The 6495-nt window shown below is 58.2% G+C and overlaps 1 protein-coding gene and 1 long non-coding RNA gene across 3 annotated transcripts in view; one reads left to right on the top strand and one right to left on the bottom strand.

Moving 5' to 3' along the window:
* Window positions 1-938: 938 nt before the first annotated feature.
* Window positions 939-4370, bottom strand: LOC114484942 (uncharacterized). Its single transcript, XR_003678321.2, has 3 exons — window positions 4277-4370; window positions 1487-1552; window positions 939-1210 (listed from the first exon to the last, which is right to left on the bottom strand). It is a non-coding gene; the product is annotated as an uncharacterized lncRNA (long non-coding RNA).
* Window positions 4290-6495, top strand: part of COMT (catechol-O-methyltransferase) — an 18169-nt gene continuing 15963 nt past the window's right edge. Inside the window, exon 1 of one of the 2 annotated variants that reach the window (XM_055082620.1) lies at window positions 4290-4444. The gene's annotated coding sequence lies outside the window, so the exon portion shown is untranslated. The remainder of the gene's footprint in view (window positions 4445-6495) is intronic. The other variant, XM_024120889.3, reaches the window with a different exon arrangement.

Below are 6495 nucleotides of genomic sequence, written 5' to 3'. Positions count from 1 at the left end.
GGAGAGGCCACAACAGTGAGAGGCCCGCGTACCGCAAAAAAAAAAAAAAAAAAAAAAAAAAAAAATATATATATATATATATATATATAGAAACAGCCAATAAACACATGAAAAGATGCTCCATTAACCACGAGGGAAATACAAGTCAACCACAATGAGATACCACCTACTTCCCACCTACTTAGGATGGGCTACGATAGAAAAGACAGTAACAGGTGTTGGCGAGGATGTGGAGAAATTCGAACCCCACACTTCCTAGTGGGAATATAAAATGGTGCAGACACTTTGGAAAATAGTCTGGCAGTTCCTCAAAAGGTTAAACCTTGAGCTACCCTATCACCCAGCAATTCCACTCCTGGGAATCTGCCCAAGGGAGATAAAAGCACACGTCCATACAAAACCTGCAGGAATGTTCAGAGCAGCATTACTCACAACTGCCCCAAGCAGAAATAACCCAAACATCCACCAGCAGACAAGTGGATAAACAAAATGTGGTTCATCCACACTATTCAGCCCTAAAAAAGGAACGAAGTACTAACACACGCTGTATCACAGATGAACACTAAAAACATCATGCTGAGAGCAAAACCACACGTTTCTATGAAACATCCAGAACACAGGCCAGTCCATAGAGGTGGAAAGGAAACTAGTGGTAGCCTGGTGCTGAGGAGGGGAGGGGGGCAGGTGACTACCAGTGGGTACAGAGTACCTGGGGGTGATGAGATGTTCTGAAATTGGTGGTGGTGATGGTTGCACAACTCTGTGAATATAAAATCCACTGAAATAGGCAGTTTAAATGAGTGACCTGTATGGTGTGTGACTTGTACCTCAGTAAAGCTGTTTTCAAAATATGAAACACTAAGGATAAATCTGACATAAGATATGAAAGACCTGTATATTGAAATGACAAAATATTGCTGAAAGAAATGAAAAAATACCTAAATGAGAGATATACCACATGACCCAGCTGTTCCACTTTTAGGAGATTATCCAAGAGATTTAAAACACACATCCACACAAAGACACACACACACGCGAATGTTCATAGCAGCACAGTTCACAACAGCCAAAAACTGGAAACAACCCAATCCACAGGCGAATGAACCAACCAAATGTAGTCTAGACATACAGTGGAATACTTATCAGTAATGAAAAGGCATGAACTCTGGATACACACAGCAACACAGATGAATCTCCAAATAATTGTGCTCTGTGGGAGAAGCCCGGAAAGTAAGAATACACACAGCATGATTTCATTTAGACAGAATTTTAGAAAATGCAAACTAATCTACAGTGAGGGAAAGCAGATCAGTGGTTGCCTGGGGTTGCAGCGGGGAGGAGCGGGTCAACTGCAGACAATGCATTCAGCTCATGGCTGCTCAGGAGCATCCCCACCCAGCCTGGAGAGCACCACTGCCCTCTCCAGGGGACCCGGAAGCCTGGAGGCCCTGCCATGCTCGCGGGATGCAGGACGCAGGACACGTACCTTCCTTGGCACAGGCTAGGCCGCCGGATCCCCCGCCAATCACCAGGAGGTCATAGCATTGCCGCCCTGCAGGGGTGAGGGGGAGACGTTGAGAAGGAAGGACCAGGAGCAGCCTGGGGCGCGATCCCAGGAGGCCACACAGTTTCCAATGTGGTACAGGGTCCACTTTAGGGGATCGGAGTCCCGTCCTGTGATGGTATGGGGTGACCACACATCCCCCAGCAGGCAGGAGGCAATGACGGGGTGCATGTTGTCTGCCCAGATCCCGAGACTAAGCAGGTGACGCTGGCGGGGGTGTAATCCCCACCTCCCCACATCAGGAAGGTAATTGAACTGGCAGGACTGCCCTGAACTCAACTTCACCCAACATTCTAGCAGACACGGGATTAAAACATTTGTCTTGACTCCATCTGTCTTTCCGTTGTAAAAGTCACCCTTTGTCACCAGTGAGGGAGAACAAGGGCGGCCCCTGCGTTGGGCAACACGGCCTGGCCTCTCACAGTGCCCGGCGGGGCCTGGCAGGACAGCGGCTCTGAAACGCCTCTGGGTTCCTTGGAGGCCATTTGCACCCTCCACCCCTGCCCCCGGCACACAGGCCCCTGGAGTCCTTCCTCCCTGCAGAAGCCGCTATCCGTCTCCTGTAAATGCTGGCACGGAAAGCAGGCCAGAGAAGACTGAAGCAGGGGGACGGCAAGGGCAGGTGTGGCCAACCTGTGAGAGCCCCGAGCTGGGGACCCCCAGCAGCAGGCTCCGGCCCACTCCCTGTGGAGGGAGGAAGAAATAACAGAAGATCATCAGGACGTGGGGAGGGAGGCAGGGAGGTCGAGGCAGCTAGGGGCTGCATCCAGTTGCTCTCTCATCTCCGCTGCTCAGGGAGGCTCTGACCAGGAGAATGTCCCTACCTTCCATGGCAGATGCCCATCCCTCCTGCTGCCACTACAGGGTCTCGGCTGTGTCACCCTGCAGCCCTACTCTATCAGGCAGAGGGCAGCGTGAGCAGCTGGCCGCGTGGATTGTGGGCTTATCTTTGGCGGTGGGCTCTCCCCACGTGCACGCCCAGCAGCCCTCTCTGTCTGATAAGCACTTGGCAGAGGCCTCTGTGGGGCCTCTGTAGGCTCCACTGCAGGAAATCTGCCTTTAAACACCTGGGGGTTCTGGGTAGCCTGTGGGGGAAGAAGGATCCTGAAGGACCCCAAGATGGGCAGGGCGGGTGCTGCCCTTAGGGTGTCATCTGGGGACGCACACGTGCACTCTACAGGGCGCCCTGGGGCACCTCACAGCCTGGCTCCCTTCCCCGCATGCAGGGGCTCAGCGGGGAAGGTGTGTCTGCCCCTGTGTCCTGAGCCCACCCTCTTCTGATTTTCTGCTCTTCCCTGAACACAGCGGCTGGTACGGGGACTGAAAAGAGTGGAGCCCCGCCAGGACGGCGAGGCCTTGGGAACAGCGTTCTGGGGAGGTGGAGGCCCCCGTGAACCCACAGGCCGCTGGCCACCTCGGGAGCCACCTGGGGGAGCGTCCGCACAGCTGTTACCCCTGCACGCTCTCTCCAGGCAGCAGGGGTTAGGGGACAGTTGACACCGGCATCATGGTCACTCTGGCTCCTGTTCAGGGGCCACGTCTGCCACCACCCCTGCCTGGATGGGGCATGATGCTCCTATCAGGAGTTCCGGGGCTGAAGTGGAGGCTGAGGCTCAAAATCAGACCCTGCTGACTAGGTGTTGGCACCGTCCCCAGGCCCTATTGGCTCCTCCTCACCCTGGCCCTGGGGGTCCCCCTTCTGCCCTTGAGCGTGGGGGCAGAACTCTGGGTGCATGGCCTCCTGCCAGCCTGTATGGCCTGGGCTGTCACAGCAGCTGCAGCATGAGGGCTGAGGGCTTTAATCGTGAAGGTCCCGCCTGACACGTGCAGCAAGGGGGGCCCAGGGGCCAGCAAAGCCACCGAGAGCAGCCCTCTGTCCCCACCTCAGGAGCTGGTGACTGCCTCCCCAGACTCCGCAGGGCTACCTAGCCCTGCTCCCCAAGGCCAGGGTGGCACACAGCTGGCCAGGGCGGCACACAGCTGGCCAGGGCCGCCAATCTTCCTCCCACAGCACCCTATCCGTGAAGGAGCCCTCCCCCTGTCCCTGATCCAGCACCTCAGCACTCACTCCCTGTGGGGCAGCCCAGGGGTAGGGTCTGGGGAATGGTCCCTGCAGGGATGTGGTGGGGAGCATGTTGTCATGCGTGGGACCGGCCACACTACGGTGGCAGATATGGTGGCACTGTGGCCAGCTCTGGGGGAGCCCCCCAACCAGGAACCACCACCCCACCCCACCCCACCCCTGTGTGCCCAGCCGGTGCTCAGGACCCTAGCAGGCCCAGTGCTCGCGGTCATCGGATTGCTGTCTCGTTTGGTCCATGACCCTTGGTGGCTCCAGGAGGACCAGCAGAGTGTGCTCCGCTCCCCCATGGCACCCACAGAGCGCAGACCGCCGGACTCAGCGTCCCCTCCTTGATTCCCTGCACGTGCATCTATTGAGCACCTGCTGTGTGCGCCCACGGGGCCTTGGGGAGGAGGTGGGAGGCCTGGCCAGTGGGGTGCGCAGGGCGCGAAACCTGGTGACCTCGGGAGATGAGCCACCGTCACCACGGTCGGGACCACAGGTAATGCTGGGCCGGGGGGTCGGGAGGCGGCCACTCTCCCCGCTCTGTTCCCCGCGGGGAAAGGGCGCCGGCGCGGACCCCTACGGCCCCCGCCCCGCCTCCCCGCGCGGACCCCGATCCCGCGCCCGCCAGCCCGCGCCCCGCAGACCTGCCGCGCCCCGCGCTCCGCCCGGCACGGCCCGCACGCGCCACCGGAAGCGCCCGGCAGGTCCCCGCAGCGCCGCCATCGCCGCCGCCGCCGCCGGCGCCTGGGGCCTCCGCAGGGTCGGGCTGCCCGCCGCGCTGCCTGCGCCGACGACCGACGGAGACGCGAGAGGTTGGTGCGCGCGGCCAGTGGCCCACCCGGCGGGGTCCGGACGGGGAGAGGGGCTCCGACCCGGGGCGAGGAGCCTCGAATGGGGGGCGGATCCGGGTGGAGGGATCCCCCTGGGGCAGGGGCTCGGACCTTGGCGGGGGACGTCCCTGGACATGGGGTGGGTCTCCGGAGGTGAGGTGGGGGTCTCCGGACCCTAAATGGGGGGGGGCGGGTCCACGTATCTGGGGCGGGGTCTCCGGACATGGAGGGGGTTTCAACCTGGGGTGGGGTCCCGGGACCTAGGATGGCGAGGTCCCCGGATCTGAAGTGGGTCTCCGGACATGAGGTGGAGTCTCTAGACCTTAAGTGGCGGGGGGGTGGGGGTGTCCCGGGGGGTGTTCCCGGGTGGGGGGCTCTCTGGAGATGGGGTGGGGGGATCTCCTGACATGGGTGGGGGCGGTGGCACTAGGCTGGTGGAGGAAGGGGGAGTCGTGCTGCAGAGAGAAAGTCCACTTGGGCACAGAGGCCAACACAGGGGTTGGAGACCCTGACCCCAGGCATGGTGGTTTCTGGGAGGGCTTGGCTATGGGAATGGGTTGCAGAGTCAGGGTCTGACTGTCCTTGGGTCCTCGGAGAGGGAGAACCGTGGGGGCCTGGGCGAGGGGCCCAGCCAACTGGTAGCTCTGACAGGCCCCGGGGTGCCCTGGGTCCTTTCCTTTTGTGGAAATGGTGGCCCTACCAGGAAGGGGTAGCCTGGGCCCTGACCTGCCCCAGACCAGCCTTTGAGTTTTGAACAGTGGGATTCCTGCACTCTGCTGCCTCCACTACTGGAGGGGTCCAAGGGTCTTGCCAGGAGAGTGGGCCAGATAAACATAGAGGACATTGGTAACTGCACAGTTGGGGAAAGACCCCAGCACCCTCCAGACTTGCTCAGAGGCAACTGGGCCTTTTAAGTGTGTGTGTGGGGGGGGCATCGGGGCTCGAGACTCAGGGGGTGGAAAATACAAAAAGCGCGAAGAGGCGTGGGTCCATGTGACTCCCACCTGAGCTTGCCAACTGGACTTGGACTCCTGCCCTCCTGCAGAAGCTGGGCGGTGTTGCTAGAAGCGATGAGCTTGTCAGGCGGGCACCGTGCGGGGCCAGGGCATTGTAGGGAAGTGGCCTCTACCTGTGAAACGCAGTCAGTATTTGTTCCAGTCTTTACAAGAGGCCTCTTGGAGAAGAGGGCTCAGAGGGGCCTGGCTGGGTTCTGTCAGGGAGCGTCTCCTTAGTGAATGGTCAGAGCCAACAGTAAACCCAGGTTTTGAGTCCTGAGGCCGGCCAGTTGAGAAAATTTTAGACGTTGAGCTCTCAGGTCTCTAGGTGGTGGAGTGAGGCCACGGTGGCAGTCCACTAGATTTCCCGGTTTGCCTGTGAATGTTTGTGATGACGTGGAGACCTCAGAGTCGCAGGCAAGGCTACTTCTGTCCGGAGCAGAGCGCGGGAGACGTGGGCATCCTGGTGGGCTCATGCAGTGGCCCACATGTGATGGGCAGTGGTGACCGGTTCTCTGAAGTTCCTGCCACCTTATCTGCCTTCAGCTTCCAGGGCTTTTTCAGACCCTGGAGGAAAGGGGCAGCTACACGACACCTGAGTCCCAGGATGGGTCTGGGCAGTCACGCCAGGAGGGAGGGAGGAAAACGGGAAAAATTGATATTTGGAGAGGTGTACCAGATATTGAAGGAAATGGAAAGGCCTGGGGATCTGCTGAATGCTGACAAATGTGTAAGTCGGCAGCGCAGTCCAGCAAACAGGCGGATAATAAAACCTCAAAGGCAACAGACAGGACTGGACTCTGTTGACCCACAAGGTGTATTATTTTCTCCACTGAGAGAAAATTTCTCTCTGTAGTTACTTCCATTTTTGATCAAAGATAAAGTAAGACTATTCTTGTTTACAAAATAGCTCTGGTCTCACTAGATTTGGGCTGATTCTTTATGTAAGTGCAGCAAGAATAATGGTTGACACACAGCCCTTTTAAAGTTTGCCTCGTGGAATTTTTTTTTTTTTTTTTTTTTTTTTTTTTTTTTTTT

The sequence above is a fragment of the Physeter macrocephalus genome, unplaced genomic scaffold, assembly GCF_002837175.3.
Source record: "Physeter macrocephalus isolate SW-GA unplaced genomic scaffold, ASM283717v5 random_198, whole genome shotgun sequence".
Lineage (NCBI taxonomy): Eukaryota > Metazoa > Chordata > Mammalia > Artiodactyla > Physeteridae > Physeter > Physeter macrocephalus.
The sequence above is the reverse complement of the archived record's forward strand: the minus strand, read 5'-3'. Positions and strand labels throughout refer to the sequence as shown.